Source organism: Procambarus clarkii, chromosome 34 (assembly GCF_040958095.1).
Source record: "Procambarus clarkii isolate CNS0578487 chromosome 34, FALCON_Pclarkii_2.0, whole genome shotgun sequence".
Classification (NCBI taxonomy): domain Eukaryota; kingdom Metazoa; phylum Arthropoda; class Malacostraca; order Decapoda; family Cambaridae; genus Procambarus; species Procambarus clarkii.
Genome location: NC_091183.1, coordinates 25,651,570 through 25,672,608, shown reverse-complemented (window position 1 = coordinate 25,672,608; position 21,039 = coordinate 25,651,570). Strand labels below are relative to the sequence as shown.

At 39.7% G+C, this 21,039-nt stretch overlaps 1 long non-coding RNA gene across 1 annotated transcript; it reads right to left on the bottom strand.

Annotated features, from left to right (window-relative positions):
- Positions 1-5,987: 5,987 nt before the first annotated feature.
- Positions 5,988-20,620, bottom strand: LOC138370970 (uncharacterized). Its single transcript, XR_011230282.1, has 3 exons — positions 20,514-20,620; positions 12,487-12,603; positions 5,988-6,281 (listed from the first exon to the last, which is right to left on the bottom strand). It is a non-coding gene; the product is annotated as an uncharacterized lncRNA (long non-coding RNA).
- Between the last annotated feature and the right edge of the window lie 419 nt (positions 20,621-21,039).

Below are 21,039 nucleotides of genomic sequence, written 5' to 3'. Positions count from 1 at the left end.
TGGCCCTTGGGCCTTTTTTATTTATTTTACATAATAAATTTTTTTATTAATACCCGTATTTCACAAGAGATCCTTAACATTTTAAGCACCAATTGTATTGACTAATGCACGTTTTGTAACCTTTAAGACATAAATAGACAAGACATAGATAAATGAGTGAATAATACTGAGTGACTAGGTTAGGGCGAGGAACATAGTACAGTGTCTGACTTTGGAAGAATGCCTACTGTTTTAGAAACCTTATTGCCATGATCATAATCGTATGGGTTAAAAAGCATTTGTTGTCACTCCTACACTGTGGCTTGTTGAGCTTAAAACCTTTGCTCCTTGTTCGTGTTACATTTGACCTTTTGAAGAAATTGTATGAATCAATATCCTACAAATTGTTCAGTATTTTAAAGGTTTCGCTCTATTACTCTCTCATTTGCATATATCTAAGCATATAGATTAGATATAGATTTAGATTAGATTTTTTATTCAGGTAACGGTACATACATTGCAGATGAGTTACAAAGGGAAAGACAATGACTAGAGTTCACTAGCTCTATTGGAAGAGAAACGTCTGCAAGACAAGTGTGGGCAAAAATTAAGGTAGCTAAGGGGAGCAGAGCCCGGCCTGCGGCTCACAACGACCCCCAGGGTAAGGCTGAAGAACTAATTCACAAGTGGAGTGATGCAGCATCATCCTCCTCCCTCCCTGCAGAAGTGTGCAGGGAACAGCTCCTCCGACATAATGACAGAAGGATTAGGATAAAAAGAGCACAATCTAGTGATGACGAGTATGGGGAACCAATTACAGCCAAGGAATAAAGGGGGCTATGAAAAGGGTAAAAGTACAGCATCTGGTGAAGATGGCGTCACCTTCGACATACTCAATGCACTGTGTGACGTGTCTGGCAATCCACTACTCCACCTGTTTAACAAGTCATTCCTATGTGGAGTGTTGCCCACACAATGGAAACATGCAATAATGGTCCCAATACCGAAACCCAATGACCCTGGCAATTACAGACCTATCAGTCTCATGTAATGCACTTGGAAGATGCTTGAAAGGATCATCCTAAACCGACTATTGCACAAAATAGGCAGGTTAGGGGAGGGGTCAATGGATTTGTTAAAGGACGGAGCACAGCAAACTATAGTTAATTACCTTGCTAATGATACAGCTAAGTACTCCCAATAAACTCGCACCTCGGGGCAAAATTTTAAAATTTAAAATACAATACCTAAAGCCACTAATACGCATAGCGTTTCGGGCAAGTATATACGAAGTAAAACCCAAACAAAGAACTGACTCCGTAGGACCCATAAAAGATGAGACTAACAATTTTAAATTGTATCATAAAAGGGCGGCAAACACTCTGAATGAATACCTAACATCAGTGTTCACACTAGAAAGCTTGAATGACATCCCATCACCAACACAAATGTTTGTCGGAGGTAAGGAGAATGAATTAAGAGAAATACCAATTACACGCGACACAATCAGGAAGAGCATTGACAAACTAAAAGACTCAGAAGCCCAAAGTGTAAATGGATTTAAGTCCCAAGTCGTAAAGGAACTGGCAAATTAATTGGGTGGTTGTAGGTAGGAGCTGCCTCGTATGGGCCGGTGGGCCTTCTGCAGTTGCCTTTGTTCTTGTGTTCTTGTGTTCTTATGTTGAGTAGCAACATTTGCAAATTTGCAGATGATACAAAAATAGGTAGGGAAATTAACATGGAAGAAGACTCACTATCACTTCAAGTTGATCTAAATAGGGTTTTGAAATGGTCAAAAGATTGATAGATGCAGTTTAATGCTGATAAATGTAAAGTTTTGAGACTAGGTAATGATGATAGTTACAAGATACGAGCTAGATGGTGTTGAGATTGCGAAGTCGGATTGTGAAAGGGATCTGGGAGTTATGATTAGTAAGAATTTAAAACAAAAGGATCAATGCATGAATGCTCGTAATAAGGCAAATAGGACACTGGGATTTATTAATCGAAGTGTTAGTAACAAGACACCTGGTGTGGTTCTTCAGCTATATCTTGCTCTGGTTAGGCCCCATTTACATTATGCAGTTCAGTTTTGGTCGCCATATTATAGAATGAATATAAATTCACTTGAACGTGTCTAGAGTAGGATGACTAAGTTAATTCCCCAAAATAGAAATCTTTTATATGAAGAAAGATTAACAAAGCTTAAATTGCATTCACTGGAAAAGCGAAGAGTTAAAGGTGATATGATAGAGGTTTACAAGTGGATGAATGGACATAACAAAGGGGATATTAGTACGGTATTAAAAGTATCAACACATGACAGAACACAAAACAATGGGTATAAATTGGATAAGTTTAGATTTAGGAAAGACTTGGGTAAATACTGGTTTGGCAACAGGGTTGTTGATTTGTGGAACCAATTACCGCGTAACGTGGTGGAGGTGGGGTCCCTCGATTGTTTCAAGCGTGTGTTGGACATGTATATGAGTGGGTTTGGGTGGTTATAGATAGGAGCTGCCTCGTATGGGCCAATAGGCCTTCTGCAGTTACCTTTATTCTTATGCTCTCAATTCACTATGCTTGCCAGTGAAACTCCTTTTCAGAAAATCGCTGGACCATGGAATAGTTCCCCTAGTAATAGTTGAAGGTGATGTAGTGATCGAGTAATCCTTATACTCCATTATCTCATCATCATAATGGCATAACTAATTACACAAGCATTAATCCTATCCCTATTTACAGGTAACGGTTTTCCACCCTTCTATATCTTACTGTGAGGTGTCGTCACCGTACATAAGCAAGCGACTTGAGAATAGCACATTACGGGCTATTCATGCCCGTGCCACCTCTTGGGTAGCTTAATCTTTATAAATAAATCAGAATAGCACACACCACACGGGAGACATCTCCCGTCACGCAGGGTGCAGTCGCACCTCCACAGATCTCCAGTATCAGCTCTTGATATTGGTAATGGCTCAAAAGGGCCACCACTTACGGGGTATTCATGCCCGTGTCACCTCTTGGGTGGCTTAATCTTCATCAATCAATCGAATAGCACACAGTACAATCTCCAGTCAAGAATGTAGCACTCGGCGTGTACAGTTCTAATCGACCCAAGACGCTACAGCCTCGACACAGAGCAGACAGCAGACTACGACCGTTGTTCAGGTCCATGTAAACTACATCTACCCGAAGTCCTTCGTCTGAATAGCCAGTTACCAGTTACAGGAGATACTTTTTCACCCACAGAGTTATTAACTCATGGAACTGCCTACCCACCGAAGCGGTACGTGGCAAAACGATGCTGATTTTCAAAATATACCTGGAAAAGATCATTCCTCCCTACACCTGGGGGGTACCTTCGTTAAAGTAAAAAGGTATACCGAAATAACAAAGAAAATAGATATGAATACTATTACCTTCGATGTTAGTAGTAGTTGTGCAAGTGAGGAGAAAGAAAAAATATTACGGAGTTCATGGATGAAAGTAGATTGATAATATTATCTTGGAACGTTAATGGATTAAAAACTAGAGCGGTGGATGTACACTATTATACTCTTAGAGAGAATATTAACATAGCAGCACTCCAGGAAACTGGGGATAGGGATGGTAACAATCTGAACATGAAGATGAACATGTTGAACATGAAGATGTTCAACTGCTGGGCGAGCCCTCTCCTACTCATCTGAGGGAAGGGAGATTAGATTATGCTTGTTTGATAAATGCTGAGGGCATAGAGGAGAATTGTCTTACTGTGGATGAAATGCTAAGAGATTTTGCATTACAAATACAGCTTAAACTAGATAAAAAGCATGCCTGCCTTCAGAGGAAAAGCTTAAAGTTTAATAAGGGAGAATTAAGGGGTCTTGTTGGTCATATTAAGTCTTGGTATGATACTTATAAGCCAGTTTCGACAGAAGCATTTTATTAAGATTTAATTAAGGAGGTAGATGTATTTAATGCAACATTGAACCGGAAAACATCTGGTATAGAAAAGCATCCCCCCCATAAAAGTGTGCGGAGAAGAGAAAGGAAATTTGGAGCAAGTATTGGCAGAAGTTTGCAGAGAAAGTTAGGAGTAACAAACTTGAAGGAAATCTGGCAAGACATAAATGAAATAAGGGGTAAAAAGCATAATTTTGTTGCACATCCTGACCAGTAAGGAATTGCAAAAGGTCTCGTAAATAAATGGGCGGAAGCTGCCAAACTTAGTTCATTTAATTACCCGCTGTAACGAGAGAGTCGTTTGATTCTTGGAAAGATCTAAGAAAGGATTTTATACTTACAGCAGGTAACAGTGGTGATGTCACTTGCACAGGTATTACCAGAGAAGAACTAATAACGGCGATTAAAGTTGGGAAATCTACCGCCCCCTGGGGAGGATGGAGTAACTTATGAAATACTTAATAAACTTGCCATTATGACGAAAAGCCCGCTGTTAGACCTCTTTAATATTAGTTATAAAGAGGGCAGAATTCCCAGTAAATGAAAAAGAACTATGATCATCCTTATCCCTAAAGCCAATGGAGAGTACAGACCTGTGTCTTTAACCTCGTGTTTTTGTAAAATGATGGAGAGGATCATTTTAAATAAACTTTTGTATATAATAGGTGATCAGCTGTCTAATAATTTTTCGGGTTCCTCAGAGGAAAAAGTACCTCTGACTGTATTATTAAATGTCTAGCTAATGGTAATGATTATTATATAATTTTTATTGATTTATAAGGAGCTTTTGATAAAGCCAACAAAGAGGTTATTTTATATGAATTAGCTGGTCTTGGTGTTGAAGGGAGATTATTGCGCTGTATAGGGGATTATCTTCAGGAAAGGAAGGCTCAGGTGTGGTATCAAGGTTGTATGGTTCAAGGTATCAAGGTCAAGAACTCTGCACACCTCAGGGAGGAGTGTTGAGTCTCACCCTGTTTAATGTACTAATGAATAAGATAGCATCTGAGAAATACTCAAATTGGGTAACTCCAATCATATATGCTGATGATATTTTGTTTCAGGGCAAAGATATTTCAAAGATTCAAACAGTGTTGGACAATTTCGGAAACCAGTGTCACCACATGGGACTAGTGGTTAATGAAGACAAAACTAAAGTTTGAATGTAGAAGTCGGAGGCCCATTATATTGGAAATAAACGGTAAAAATATAGAGAGTTAATATATATAAATATTTAGGCATATATGTTGGATATACCTATGAGAGTTTGGAAACTGAGATGAACAGACTGTTGAGTCAATGTCGGAAGAGATTACAACCTCTGAAGGCCTTGGCATGCTGTGGAAAGGAGTGGGAGTCCAAGTGCTACGAATGATGTACTTGAGTACTGTAAGATTTCTTATTGATTATGCTGCACCTGTCATTTCTTCTTTTGGTAAAGGTAGGATGGGCAAGTTGGAGAAGATACAAAATGAAGCCGTTGGGGGTCGTTGTGAGCCGCTGCTACCTTAATTTTTGCCCACACTTGTCTTGCAGACGTTTCTCTTCCAATAGAGCTAGTGAACTCTAGTCAATGTCTTTCCCTTTGTAACTCATCTGCAATGTATGTACCTTTACCTGAATAAAAAATCTAATCTAAATCTATATCTAATCTATATGCTTAGATATATGCAAATGAGAGAGTAATAGAGCGAAACCTTTAAAATACTGAACAATTTGGAGGATATTGATTCATACAATTTCTTCAAAAGGTCAGATGTAACACGAACAAGGAGCAAAGGTTTCAAGCTCAACAAGCCACAGTGTAGGAGTGACAACAAATGCTTTTTAACCCATACGATTATGATCATGGCAATAAGGTTTCTAAAACAGTAGGCATTCTTCCAAAGTCAGACACTGTACTATGTTCCTCGCCCTAACCTAGTCACTCAGTATTATTCACTCATTTATCTATGTCTTGTCTATTTATGTCTTAAAGGTTACAAGACGTGCATTAGTCAATACAATTGGTGCTTAAAATGTTAAGGATCTCTTGTGAAACACGGGTATTAATAAAAAAATTTATTATGTAAAATAAATAAAAAAGGCCCAAGGGCCATGAAGTAACAAGAATGCAAGGCCGGCACAAGCTGGCGTAAGTAGAGAAGACGGAAGATTCTTCATATTAAAAGACCCTGCTTCTCCAAGATGGCAGTCACACCCTGCTTGCCCTGGACAATCACCATATGGAGAAGGACTGTTTACTGTGAAGGGAAGTCCACAAATGCAATGCCAGCATGAGTCAGTCTTGAAGGGTAAACGATGATGGCACCCTCACAGTAACACAAAAGCCGAGCAAGCCCAGTGAGGAAGACCTGTTGATGGGAAAGGAGGAGAATCTTTAGTCACAACAAAATCCACATAGAAACAAAGGAGAGAAAAAAATAAAGTGGATGTGGGAACCGACCTGTGAGATTTATATTTATTTAATTTATATGAATTTATATTTACGTTAATTTATATACTTCGATAGCAATTTGTATAATGATAAGTGGACTGTATTTCTGCAATAATCTTATAATCTCACAAATCGATCCTCTACACATTAGGGGGGTTTATTAAATTAATATATATGTATGCCAATCAAACTACAAAATTAACTACATACATTGAAGAGGTTCCTTATCTTATAGTACAGCAGGTTAGTCCACCAGGTATAACTAGGGTGTAGACACCAAATTATCCTCTTTGAGGTAGCTTCCATATCACCCAGTAACTGGTGCACAAATCTTGCATCCTCGTCTTGACCTGTCAAAAGTGCGCTAGCTGTGAAGCCAGATACCTATATATGACAAGTATATCAGAGAAAACAGTACATGGAACATGAAGACCTGGCTTAATTACCTTTAGTTTGAGGCTTCCATGTGATCTAACCGGATAACCCTACCCAATGACATTAATGGCCACTAATGATAGATAATGGGTTTCGGATAGACACTTAACTTGAATTTGTAGACAGCGTGTTGATAATGGTACACTTTTAGTTTCCATAACACTACGTCCAAGTAAATTTAACAGGAGCCGAATTTGCTCCCGTGTGAGCCTCTGGTCTAGTATAAACAATGGCTGCCCTCCTTCCCCACTCTGACGCCTGGCCTACTTTGTCCAGATTTCAGAAAGTGATAGAAGGGTCACATTTACTCTACTTTAATATTGATAATTAAGTTAATTTATATAAGATGTTTTTATGATGGTAAAGTCCAAAGACTAATGTATTTAAGAACAATTCCCAGCAGAATAGCTGGTGAATTATAATAGTATGTGGTGATGATATCCCGTTTTCTTTAGACGGTAATTCCACTACAAGTTACGTTTTCTATGGGTAACTTGTTGGTAATACAGTTATTATCTGTCTGTATGATATTATTATTAAATGGTGTCGGATTTTCCGACAGTGGATGTCTTCTTTTTGTATAGACATAATAAATATTGCCATTTGGCTATGTATTTATATGATATATAATAGAATACAGCATAAAACAAAATAAGAGGGGTGGTAGGAGAAGAAAAGATTAGTGTTCAGTGAGAATCCACAAGGTCTTCTCTGAATACTCTTTATTTTCTTCAAGGCTGTGGGTCCCTACAATTGCACCAGAGGTGGTACACACATCTATTATTATTTAAACAGGTGAGTACACACACGGTGTTAGCAAACTTAGCCTCCAAACACACACACACACATGGTATCAGCAAACTTAGCCTCCAAACACACACACACACATGGTATCAGCAAGCTTAGCCTCCAAACACACACACACATGGTATCAGCAAGCTTAGCCTCCAAATACACACATGGTATCAGCAAGCTTAGCCTCTAAACACACACACACACACACAAACGGTATCAGCAAGCTTAGCCTCCAAACACACACACACACACACACACACACATGGTATCAGCAAGCTTAGCCTCCAAACACACACACACACATGGTATCAGCAAGCTTAGCCTCCAAACACACACACACACACATGGTATCAGCAAGCTTAGCCTCCAAACACACTCACACACATGGTATCAGCAAACTTAGCCTCCAAACACACACACACACACACATGGTATCAGCAAACTTAGCCTCCAAACACACACACACACATGGTATCAGCAAACTTAGCCTCCAAACACACACACACACATGGTATCAGCAAGCTTAGCCTCCAAACAAACACACACACATGGTATCAGCAAGCTTAGCCTCCAAATACACACATGGTATCATCAAGCTTAGCCTCTAAACACACACACACACACAAACGGTATCAGCAAGCTTAGCCTCCAAACACACACACACACACATGGTATCAGCAAACTTAGCCTCCAAACACACACACACACACATGGTATCAGCAAACTTAGCCTCCAAACACACACACACACACACACACATGGTATCAGCAAGCTTAGCCTCCAAACACACACACACACACATGGTATCAGCAAACTTAGCCTCCAAACACACACACACACACACATGGTATCAGCAAGCTTAGCCTCCAAACACACACACACACACACATGGTATCAGCAAACTTAGCCTCCAAACACACACACACACATGGTATCAGCAAGCTTAGCCTCCAAACAAACACACACACATGGTATCAGCAAGCTTAGCCTCCAAATACACACATGGTATCATCAAGCTTAGCCTCAAAACACACACACACACACACAAACGGTATCAGCAAGCTTAGCCTCCAAACACACACACACACACACACACACACATACATGGTATCAGCAAGCTTAGCCTCCAAACACAGACACACACGGTATCAGAAAGCTTAGCCTCCAAACACACACACACACATGGTATCAGCAAGCTTAGCCTCCAAACACACACACACACACACACACACACATGGTATCAGCAAGCTTAGCCTCCAAACACACACACACATGGTATCAGCAAGCTTAGCCTCCAAACACACACACACACACATGGTATCAGCAAGCTTAGCCTCCAAACACACACACACATGGTATCAGCAAACTTAGCCTCCAAACACACACACACAGAAAATGGGGACATTGAAACAGTTGATAAACTTGATTTCAAGAGAGAGAGGTCACTATGGGGAACTTCAATTTTTTTTTAATAAGTAATTAGGCAGACTTGTTGCTAGACAGGGAAGTAAATTAAATGTATGCCAAATTTTGCAAAATATACAATGAAGGCACACAAACATTCATACCAAAACAGAGATGCAGGGCCAGAAAACAGGATTGGTTCAACAGAAATTGAGAGAGGGCCACAGACCAAAAGACACAAAAATGGAATGAAAGACATTGAAAAACTACAAGCAGATGTCAACAAAGTTTTCGATTGGGCAGCAGAAAATAACATGATGTTTAACAGTGATAAATTTCAGGTATGGCAAAAATGAGGATCTGAAACATAATACAGGGTACAAAACACAATCGAATCTTCCCATAGTAGAAAAACAGCATGTCAAGGATTTGGGAATAATGATGTCCGACGATCTAATGTTTAGGGAGCATAACCAAGCAAATATTGCGTCAGCCAGAAAAATGATCGGATGGATTATGAGAACTTTCAAATCCAGGGATCCCATCACAATGGTTGTACTCTTCAAGTCACTTATGTTGTCCCGTCTCGAGTACTGCTCAGTATTCACTTTCCCCTTCAGAGCAGGAGAGATTGCTGAAATAGAGGGAATACAGAGAACATATACGGCACGCATAGACGAGATAAAACACCTAAATTATTGGGATCGTCTCAAAGCTCTCCAAATGTACTCTCTAGAAAGGAGACGAGAGAGATACCAAATAATATACACATGGAAGATACTGGAGGGCCAGGTCCCAAATCTACACAGTAAAATAACAACGTACTGGAGTGAACGATATGGAAAAAAATGCAAGATTGAACCAGTGAAGAGCAGAGGTGCCACAGGCACAATCAGAGAGCACTGTATAAACATCAGAGGTCCGCGGTTGTTCAACGTCCTCCCAGCGACTATAAGAAATATTGCCGGAACAACCGTGGACATCTTCAGGAGAAAACTGGACTGTTTTCTAAGAGAAGTTCCGGATCAGCCGGGCTGTGGTGGGTATGTGGCCCTGCGGGCCGCTCCAAGCAACAGCCTGGTGGACCAAACTCTCACAAGTCGAGCCTGGCCTCGGGCCGGGCTTGGGGAGTAGAAGAGCAGAACCCCATCAAGCAGGTATCAACATAGAAAGAAGCCAAACCCCCAATCATACCAGCGATAAAAAGATGCGAGAAACAACTATACAGCAGTAAGGGGAGAGGCAGAAAGAAATTTTTAAAAACGGATAATGGATAAATGTAAAACAGAACTGGGCCTATTCTACAAATTCATAAACAACAAATTGCAGGTAAAGGATAATATCCAGAGGTTGAAAATAGGAAACAGATTCACAGAAAATGATAATGCAATGTGTGAAACATTAAACCAAAAGTTCCAAAGTGTGTTTATACAAAATGAAATCTTAAGAGAACCAGACACAATAAGAATTTCTGAGAACATCATAGAGCGTATAGAGGTGTCTAGAGATGAAGTGGAAAATATGCTAAAGGAGCTAAGTAAGAACAAAGCAGTTGGTCCAGATGGAGTTTCACCACGGGTTCTGAGAGAATGTGCATCTGAGCTCAGCCTTCCACTTCACCTGATCTTTCAGGCATCCCTGTGTACAGGAGTCATAGCAAACATGTGGAAAAAGGCTAACATAGTTCCAATCTACAAAAGTAGCAACAGGGAAGACCCCACCTCTCTCAGTTTTAGACCTGAATCATTGACAAGTGTAACAGTGAAAAGATTGAAAACAAAAATAATAAAAACTAAATGGGTAGAACACCTGGAGAGAAATTATATAATATCACACAGACAGTATTGTTTTCGATCTGGAAGATCCTGTGTATCGAATTTACTCAGTTTCTATGATTGAGCCACAGAGATTTTAAAGGAAAAAGGTAGTTGGGTCGACTGCATCTATCTAGACATAAAAAAGGCTTTCGACAGAGTTCCACATAAGAGGTTGTTCTGGAAACTAGAAAATTTTGGATGGGTGACAGGTAAGCTTCTAACATGGATGAAAAATTTTCTGACTGATAGAAAAATGAGGGCAGTAATCAGAGGCAATCGGACTGGAGAAGTGTCACAAGTGGAGTACCACAGTACATGCACCAGAAATGTTCATTGTCTACATAAATGATCTACCAGTAGGAATACAGAATTATATAAACATGTTTGCTGATGATGCTAAGATAATGGGATGGATAAGAAATTTAGATGATTGTCATGCCCTTCAAGAAGACCTGGACAAAATAAGTATATGGAGCACCACTTGGCAAATGAAATTAAATGTGAATAAATGCCATGTTATGGAATGTGGAATAGAACATAGATCCCACACAACCTACAAATTATGTGAGAAATCTTTATATAATTCTGATAAAAGAAAGAGGTCTAGGGTTGATTCTAGATAGAAAACTATCACTTGAGGCCCACATAAAGAACGTTGTGTGAGGAGCCTATGCCACGCTTTCTAACTTCAGAATTTTGTTTAAATACATGGATGGCGAAATACTAAAGAAATTGTTCAAGAGTTTTGTTCGGCCAAGGCTAGAATATGCAGCGGTTGTTTGGTGCCCATATGTTAAGAAGCACATCAACAAACTGGAAAAGGTGCAAAGACATGCTACTAAGTGGCTCCCAGAACTAAAGGGCAAGAGCTATGTGGAGAGGTCAGAGGCATTAAATATGCCAAAACTAGAAGATAACAAAAAGAGGTGATAAAATCACTATGTACAAAATAGTAACAGGAATTGATAAAATCGATAGGAAAGATTTCCCGAGACCTGGAACTTCAAGAACAAGAGGTCATAGATTTAAACTAACTAAACAAAGATGCCAAAGAAATATAAAAAAATTTCCTTTCACATACAGAGTGGTACACGGTTGGAACAAGTTAAGTGAGAAGGTGGTGGCGGCCAAGACCGTCAGTAGTTTCAAAGCATTATGCGACAAAGAGTGCTGGGTAGACGGGACACCACGAGCGTAGCTCTAATCCTGTAACTACACTTAGGTAACTACATTTGGTGTCAGCAAGCTTACCGTCGAAACACACACAAACAGCCTGCCTATTATTCAAGGCCTTCTCTGAGTACTCTCTATTTCCTTCTCTGAGGCTATGGGTCCCTAATCTTGCACCAGAGGTGGTACAACTTTTAAGTTTTTAACTACTGCACTGAGCACCTGATTTTGGCAAAGATTTCTTAGTGCAATTGTCAAGGACATAGTTCTGGTATTTTTTTGTTTATAAATATTCAGGTATAGTTAATGTCAAAATGTTTCAAAACTCAACAATTTATATTTCAAAACAAAAAAAAGTAATGAAAACATTACAAAACATTAAAATATAGCCTAATTAATTAATTAATAAAATAGCACAACTCTCAGAATGCCTAAAGGTGCTTTGAGCAATGAAGTAGTTAATTTTATATATATAACATTATATATATAATATATATTTACCTGTGACTACTGCTTAGCAAAAATTTGATCTCTGTGAAAATTGGTCTCGTCATTGCTAGGAGATATTTTAAGACCATGATTTGCTGTGGATGGCACTGTAGTCTTCAAGTCATCAATCTAAAAATAGAGGTAATCTTTTAAAATGTAAATTTTGTATAAAAAAAAATGCAAAAATAAATTGCAAGAATAATATGAAGTTATTATACAATTTTTGTTTAATTATTTAAATATTTGTGAGACATTATTAAGAAATGTATGAAGTACAGATTCTCTAAGACCTGATATGTATCTGCTTATGTTCCACCACATTACATTCAGGGCTGAAGAGAAAACACAGCCAGTAAGGTAATGATTACTTAGGATGGACTGGGATGCTACATGTAGGTGGGGGCTAAGCTGCGTAAGGCTAGGATGCCCAGCCTGCCTTGTCTAGGCTGGGCTGGGCTAGGCAACACTAGGAAGGAGTCAACAAATCTCTGGAGTGCCTTACTTTTCCTGATATCCTTAAAAAAGCAAGAATGATGCCATTTTATAAAGGAGGCGAGACAGCAGACATAAACAATTAAAGAAAAATATCAAATCTACTTATACTTTCAAAAATATTTGATTTTTTTTTTACAAACATCTCTTCCTACTTTGTAAAATTCAACATGAATACAAACACACACACACATCCCTAGGAAGCAGCCCATAGCAGCTGTCTAACTCCCAGGTACTTATTTACTGTTAGGTGAACCAGATATAGAGAATAACCACAAAATGCGCTATCTTTATAATAACTATCTTGTAAAGCCACTAGTACACTCAACATTTCAGGCAGGATATATATAATATATATATATATATATATATATATATATATATATATATATATATATATATATATATATATATATATATATATATATATATATATATATATATATATATATATATATATGAATACATACATATGGAACAAAGAGCCAGAGCTCAACCACCGCAAGCACAACTAGGTGAGTACACACACACACACACACACACACACACACATATATATATATATATATATATATATATATATATATATATATATATATATATATATATATATATATTAGTATATTTTGGTAGCAGTCTTTCCTATAGACATATATTATTAAATATGACCGAAAAAGTAAGATTAATAATTCTAACACGAATTTTCTCAATCTTTCGTACATTATGCTTCACTGTTGGAGGTAAATCAAAAATCAATTCTCCAAAATTCATTTTTATTTCTAGTCTGACGCGACACGGGCGCGTTTCGTAAAACTTATTACATTTTCAAAGACTTTAGTTCACAAATACACAACTGAATAGAACTTACGTATCTCCGATTTTATATCTACATTTGAGTGAGGTGGAAGGGGTGATGTGGCATTAACACAAGACAGAACAAAATGTGGTATTAATAGGGTATTAATTTCATCAACACAAGACAGAACAAGGGTATTAATAGGGTATTAATTTCATCAACACAAGACAGAACACGAAACAATGGATATTGAATAGAAGTGTTTGTAGAAAGCCTATTGGTCCATATTTCTTGATGCTTCTATATTGGAGCGGAGTCTTGAGGTGGGTAGAATATAGTTGTGCAATAATTGGCTGTTGATTGCTGGTGTTGACTTCTTGATGTGTAGTGCCTCGCAAACGTCAAGCCGCCTGCTATCGCTGTATCTATCGATGATTTCTGTGTTGTTTACTAGGATTTCTCTGGCGATGGTTTGGTTGTGGGAAGAGATTATATGTTCCTTAATGGAGCCCTGTTGCTTATGCATCGTTAAACGCCTAGAAAGAGATGCTGTTGTCTTGCCTATATACTGGGTTTTTTGGAGCTTACAGTCCCCAAGTGGGCATTTGAAGGCATAGACGACGTTAGTCTCTTTTAAAGCGTTCTGTTTTGTGTCTGGAGAGTTTCTCATGAGTAGGCTGGCCGTTTTTCTGGTTTTATAGTAAATTGTCAGTTGTATCCTCTGATTTTTGTCTGTAGGGATAACGTTTCTATTAACAATATCTTTCAGGACCCTTTCCTCCGTTTTATGAGCTGTGGAAAAGAAGTTCCTGTAAAATAGTCTAATAGGGGGTATAGGTGTTGTGTTAGTTGTCTCTTCAGAGGTTGCATGGCTTTTCACTTTCCTTCTTATGATGTCTTCGACGAAACCATTGGAGAAGCCGTTATTGACTAGGACCTGCCTTACCCTACAGAGTTCTTCGTCGACTTGCTTCCATTCTGAGCTGTGGCTGAGAGCACGGTCGACATATGCGTTAACAACACTCCTCTTGTACCTGTCTGGGCAGTCGCTGTTGGCATTTAGGCACATTCCTATGTTTGTTTCCTTAGTGTAGACTGCAGTGTGGAAACCTCTGCCCTTTTCCATGACTGTTACATCTAGAAAGGGCAACTTCCCATCCTTTTCCATCTCGTAAGTGAAACGCAGCACTGAACTCTGCTCAAATGCCTCCTTCAGCTCCTGCAGATGTCTGACATCAGGTACCTGTGAAAAAATGTCGTCAACATACCTGCAGTATATGGCCGGTTTCAAGTTCATGTCGACTAAGACTTTTTGCTCGATGGTACCCATGTAGAAGTTTGCAAACAGGACACCTAGGGGAGAACCCATGGCGACCCCATCTACTTGCTTATACATGTGCCCATCCGGGCTCAAGAAGGGTGCCTCTTTAGTACAAGCTTGGAGTAGTTTCCTCAGAATATTTTCTGGTATGTCAAGAGGAGTACAGGCTGGATCACGATACACTCTGTCGGCTATCATTCCGATTGTCTCGTCCACAGGTACGTTGGTAAACAGCGATTCTACGTCCAACGAGGCTCTTATCCCTGTGGCCCGTGTGCCCCGCAGTAAGTCAACAAATTCCTTTGGAGACTTCAGGCTGAAGGCGCAAGGAACATAAGGAGTCAGCAGGCCGTTGAGTCGCTTCGCCAGTCTGTACGTGGGTGTGGGTATCTGGCTAATGATTGGCCGAAGTGGGTTTCCAGGCTTGTGCGTCTTGACATTTCCATACGCATATCCAGTGTGTCCATACACACATTACTTTTTCGGTCATATTTAATAATATATATATATATATATATATATATATATATATATATATATATATATATATATATATATATATATATATATATATATATATATATATATAACTGAAAACTCACACCCCAGAAGTGACTCGAACCCATACTCCCAGAAGCAACGCATCTGGTATGTACAAGACGCCTTAATCCACTTGACCATCACGACCGGACATAATGAGGTGATAGCCGAGGCTATTTGAACCACCCCACCGCCGGCACTCGGATAGTTATCTTGGGCATAGCATTTTACCAAATCACCTCATTCTTTGGGGCAACACGTGAGGAACACAAATGCGAACAAGCCTGAATGGTCCCCAGGACATATGCAACTGAAAACTCACACCCCAGAAGTGACTCGAACCCATACTCCCAGAAGCAACGCATCTGGTATGTACAAGACGCCTTAATCCACTTGACCATCACGACCGGACATAATGAGGTGATAGCCGAGGCTATTTGAACCACCCCACCGCCGGCACTCGGATAGTTATCTTGGGCATAGCATTTTACCAAATCACCTCATTCTTTGGGGCAACACGTGAGGAACACAAATGCGAACAAGCCTGAATGGTCCCCAGGACATATGCAACTGAAAACTCACACCCCAGAAGTGACTCGAACCCTTACTCCCAGAAGCAACGCATCTGGTATGTACAAGACGCCTTAATCCACTTGACCATCACGACCGGACATAATGAGGTGATAGCCGAGGCTATTTGAACCACCCCACCGCCGGCACTCGGATAGTTATCTTGGGCATAGCATTTTACAAAATCACCTCATTCTTTGGGGCAACACGTGAGGAACACAAATGCGAACAAGCCTGAATGGTCCCCAGGACATATGCAACTGAAAACTCACACCCCAGAAGTGACTCGAACCCATACTCCCAGAAGCAACGCATCTGGTATGTACAAGACGCCTTAATCCACTTGACCATCACGACCGGACATAATGAGGTGATAGCCGAGGCTATTTGAACCACCCCACCGCCGGCACTCGGATAGTTATCTTGGGCATAGCATTTTACCAAATCACCTCATTCTTTGGGGCAACACGTGAGGAACACAAATGCGAACAAGCCTGAATGGTCCCCAGGACATATGCAACTGAAAACTCACACCCCAGAAGTGACTCGAACCCATACTCCCAGAAGCAACGCATCTGGTATGTACAAGACGCCTTAATCCACTTGACCATCACGACCGGACATAATGAGGTGATAGCCGAGGCTATTTGAACCACCCCACCGCCGGCACTCGGATAGTTATCTTGGGCATAGCATTTTACCAAATCACCTCATTCTTTGAAGCAACACGTGAGGAACACAAATGCGAACAAGCCTGAATGGTCCCCAGGACATATGCAACTGAAAACTCACACCCCAGAAGTGACTCGAACCCATACTCCCAGAAGCAACGCATCTGGTATGTACAAGACGCCTTAATCCACTTGACCATCACGACCGGACATAATGAGGTGATAGCCGAGGCTATTTGAACCACCCCACCGCCGGCACTCGGATAGTTATCTTGGGCATAGCATTTTACCAAATCACCTCATTCTTTGGGGCAACACGTGAGGAACACAAATGCGAACAAGCCTGAATGGTCCCCAGGACATATGCAACTGAAAACTCACACCCCAGAAGTGACTCGAACCCATACTCCCAGAAGCAACGCATCTGGTATGTACAAGACGCCTTAATCCACTTGACCATCACGACCGGACATAATGAGGTGATAGCCGAGGCTATTTGAACCACCCCACCGCCGGCACTCGGATAGTTATCTTGGGCATAGCATTTTACCAAATCACCTCATTCTTTGGGGCAACACGTGAGGAACACAAATGCGAACAAGCCTGAATGGTCCCCAGGACATATGCAACTGATTAAGGCGTCTTGTACATACCAGATGCGTTGCTTCTGGGAGTATGGGTTCGAGTCACTTCTGGGGTGTGAGTTTTCAGTTGCATATGTCCTGGGGACCATTCAGGCTTGTTCGCATTTGTGTTCCTCACGTGTTGCCCCAAAGAATGAGGTGATTTGGTAAAATGCTATGCCCAAGATAACTATCCGAGTGCCGGCGGTGGGGTGGTTCAAATAGCCTCGGCTATCACCTCATTATGTCCGGTCGTGATGGTCAAGTGGATTAAGGCGTCTTGTACATACCAGATGCGTTGCTTCTGGGAGTATGGGTTCGAGTCACTTCTGGGGTGTGAGTTTTCAGTTGCATATGTCCTGGGGACCATTCAGGCTTGTTCGCATTTGTGTTCCTCACGTGTTGCCCCAAAGAATGAGGTGATTTGGTAAAATGCTATGCCCAAGATAACTATCCGAGTGCCGGCGGTGGGGTGGTTCAAATAGCCTCGGCTATCACCTCATTATGTCCGGTCGTGATGGTCAAGTGGATTAAGGCGTCTTGTACATACCAGATGCGTTGCTTCTGGGAGTATGGGTTCGAGTCACTTCTGGGGTGTGAGTTTTCAGTTGCATATGTCCTGGGGACCATTCAGGCTTGTTCGCATTTGTGTTCCTCGCGTGTTGCCCCAAAGAATGAGGTGATTTGGTAAAATGCTATGCCCAAGATAACTATCCGAGTGCCGGCGGTGGGGTGGTTCAAATAGCCTCGGCTATCACCTCATTATGTCCGGTCGTGATGGTCAAGTGGATTAAGGCGTCTTGTACATACCAGATGCGTTGCTTCTGGGAGTATGGGTTCGAGTCACTTCTGGGGTGTGAGTTTTCAGTTGCATATGTCCTGGGGACCATTCAGGCTTGTTCGCATTTGTGTTCCTCACGTGTTGCCCCAAAGAATGAGGTGATTTGGTAAAATGCTATGCCCAAGATAACTATCCGAGTGCCGGCGGTGGGGTGGTTCAAATAGCCTCGGCTATCACCTCATTATGTCCGGTCGTGATGGTCAAGTGGATTAAGGCGTCTTGTACATACCAGATGCGTTGCTTCTGGGAGTATGGGTTCGAGTCACTTCTGGGGTGTGAGTTTTCAGTTGCATATGTCCTGGGGACCATTCAGGCTTGTTCGCATATATATATATATATATATATATATGTCGTACCTAGTAGCCAGAACTCACTTTTTGGCCTACTATTCAAGGCCCGATTTGCCTAATAAGCCAAGTTTTCCTGAATTAATATATTTTCTCTAATTTTTTTCTTATGAAATGATAAAGCTACCCATTTCATTATGTATGAGGTAAATTTTTTTTTATTGGAGTTAAAATTAACGTAGATATATGACCGAACCTAACCAACCCTACCTAACCTAACCTAACCTATCTTTATAGGTTAGGTTTGGTTAGGTAGCCGAAAAAGTTAGGTTAGGTTAGGTTAAGTAGGTTAGGTAGTCGAAAAACAATTAATTCATGAAAACTTGGCTTATTAGGCAAATCGGGCCTTGAATAGTAGGCTGAGAAGTGAGTTCTGGCTACTAGGTACGACATATATATATATATATATATATATATATATATATATATATATATATATATATATATATATATATATATATATATATATATATATATGAGTGTTAGACCATGGAGGAATGATTTTTTTTAATTTAATTTATATAAAAAATTATTCCTTCTGAAGATGTATTAATATATGAAAGTACTTAAGGAAATTCCTGTTTCAATTCTTCCTCCGTGGTCTGACACTGTCACATTTTTCATCAAGTGTTAATTTTTGTGATTTACACACACGTGGCATGTTTACACACACATTATTTATATTATATATATATATGTGTATATATATATATATATATATATATATATATATATATATATATATATATATATATATATATATATATATATATATATATATATATATATATAGATATATGCAATTGACGATCACAGAACACTGATCATTTTATGCGGAAAATCCACAGAGAAATATGAAATGAGGTGAACGTTTCGGCTTTGTTAAAGCCTTTGTCAACACCAGACTGACCTAACGCAACTGATCTAACTGATCCCGTGGTCAGTCTGGTGTTGACAAAGGCTTTAACAAAGCCGAAACGTTCACCTCATTTCATATTTCTCTGTGGATTTTCCGCATATATATATATATATGTATATATATATATATATATATATATATATATATATATATATATATATATATATATATATATATATATATATATATATGGAACCCTCAACCCTATAAGTGGAGGGTTCCTACATACTCAACCAGAGGTGGTACCCTCTATATATTAATAAAAAGGCAAGGCTATGCTAAATCTTGGCAGGGATTGGCTTGGCTAAGCTGGTCAGGTCTTGGCTAGGGTAGGAAGGACTGGTCATGTTTAAAAGCAAGGCAGGGTTAGGCTAGGCAAGACTAGGTAAGGGTATACTGGGATAGGCTTGGCTACGGTAGGCTAGGAAGAGGTAAACTAGGATAAGCAAGGCTGTGCAAGCACTATGCACAGCTAGAATGAACTATGCTAAGATGGTTTAAGCAGGGCTAGGTTAGGATAAGCTGAATCATGCAGGGCCCCGATTGACCAGTGGAGTCTAATAGTCTAACCTTCTAGCTAGTTTGCTGACCTAAGAGTGTAAATGCCTAGCCCCTAACCTGAGATATATACAAGAGTTGTTACATTCTTGTACAGCCACTAGTACGAGTAGCGTTTCGGGCAGGTCCCTGGAATACGATCCCCGCCGCGAAGAATCGTTTTTTCATCCAAGTACACATTTTACTGTTGCGTTAAACAGAGGCTACAGTTTAGGATTTGCGCCCAGTAAATCCTCCCCGGCCAGGATACGAACCCATGACATAGCGCTCGCGGAACGCCAGGCGAGTGTCCTACCACTACACCTGCTGCAATATTATTATAAAAGAAATATTACTTATTATAATCGTAAATACTAAATACCTGTTGTGTTGATTTAGGGGCGACGACGATCGTGGGATCGGATGCGAGCCACAGGTGGCCTACACCATGCTTTCTAAGGCGTCCCTCTCATAACAAAAACAAATCCGTGCATTCATACACAAACAGAGATCCCGTGGTTATTCGAATACTTGCAATTCTTTTACTTAAAATAATAACAATTAGATTAATAATAATTAACATAATTTTTACTCAAGATTCACAAACATCATTAATACTATTTAAAAAAAATTTTATAAGACATCTAAAAACAGATATACAGACTTTGTGTGATATTTATTTCAACATTATATATTAATAGAATGTTGTAACTATTATTTTTAAATATTAGGTAGTTTCCAGCTACGTATATCGCATATAAACGTTGCAAAAAGATTTTAGACTGAATTAACACATTACACATTTATGGAGTAATTAACAACAAAACAATCTTTATTTCCATTGCAGAACATATATCAGAGCATACTAGTGACTCATACATTTAAAATAGTGTGATTTTTAAACAATT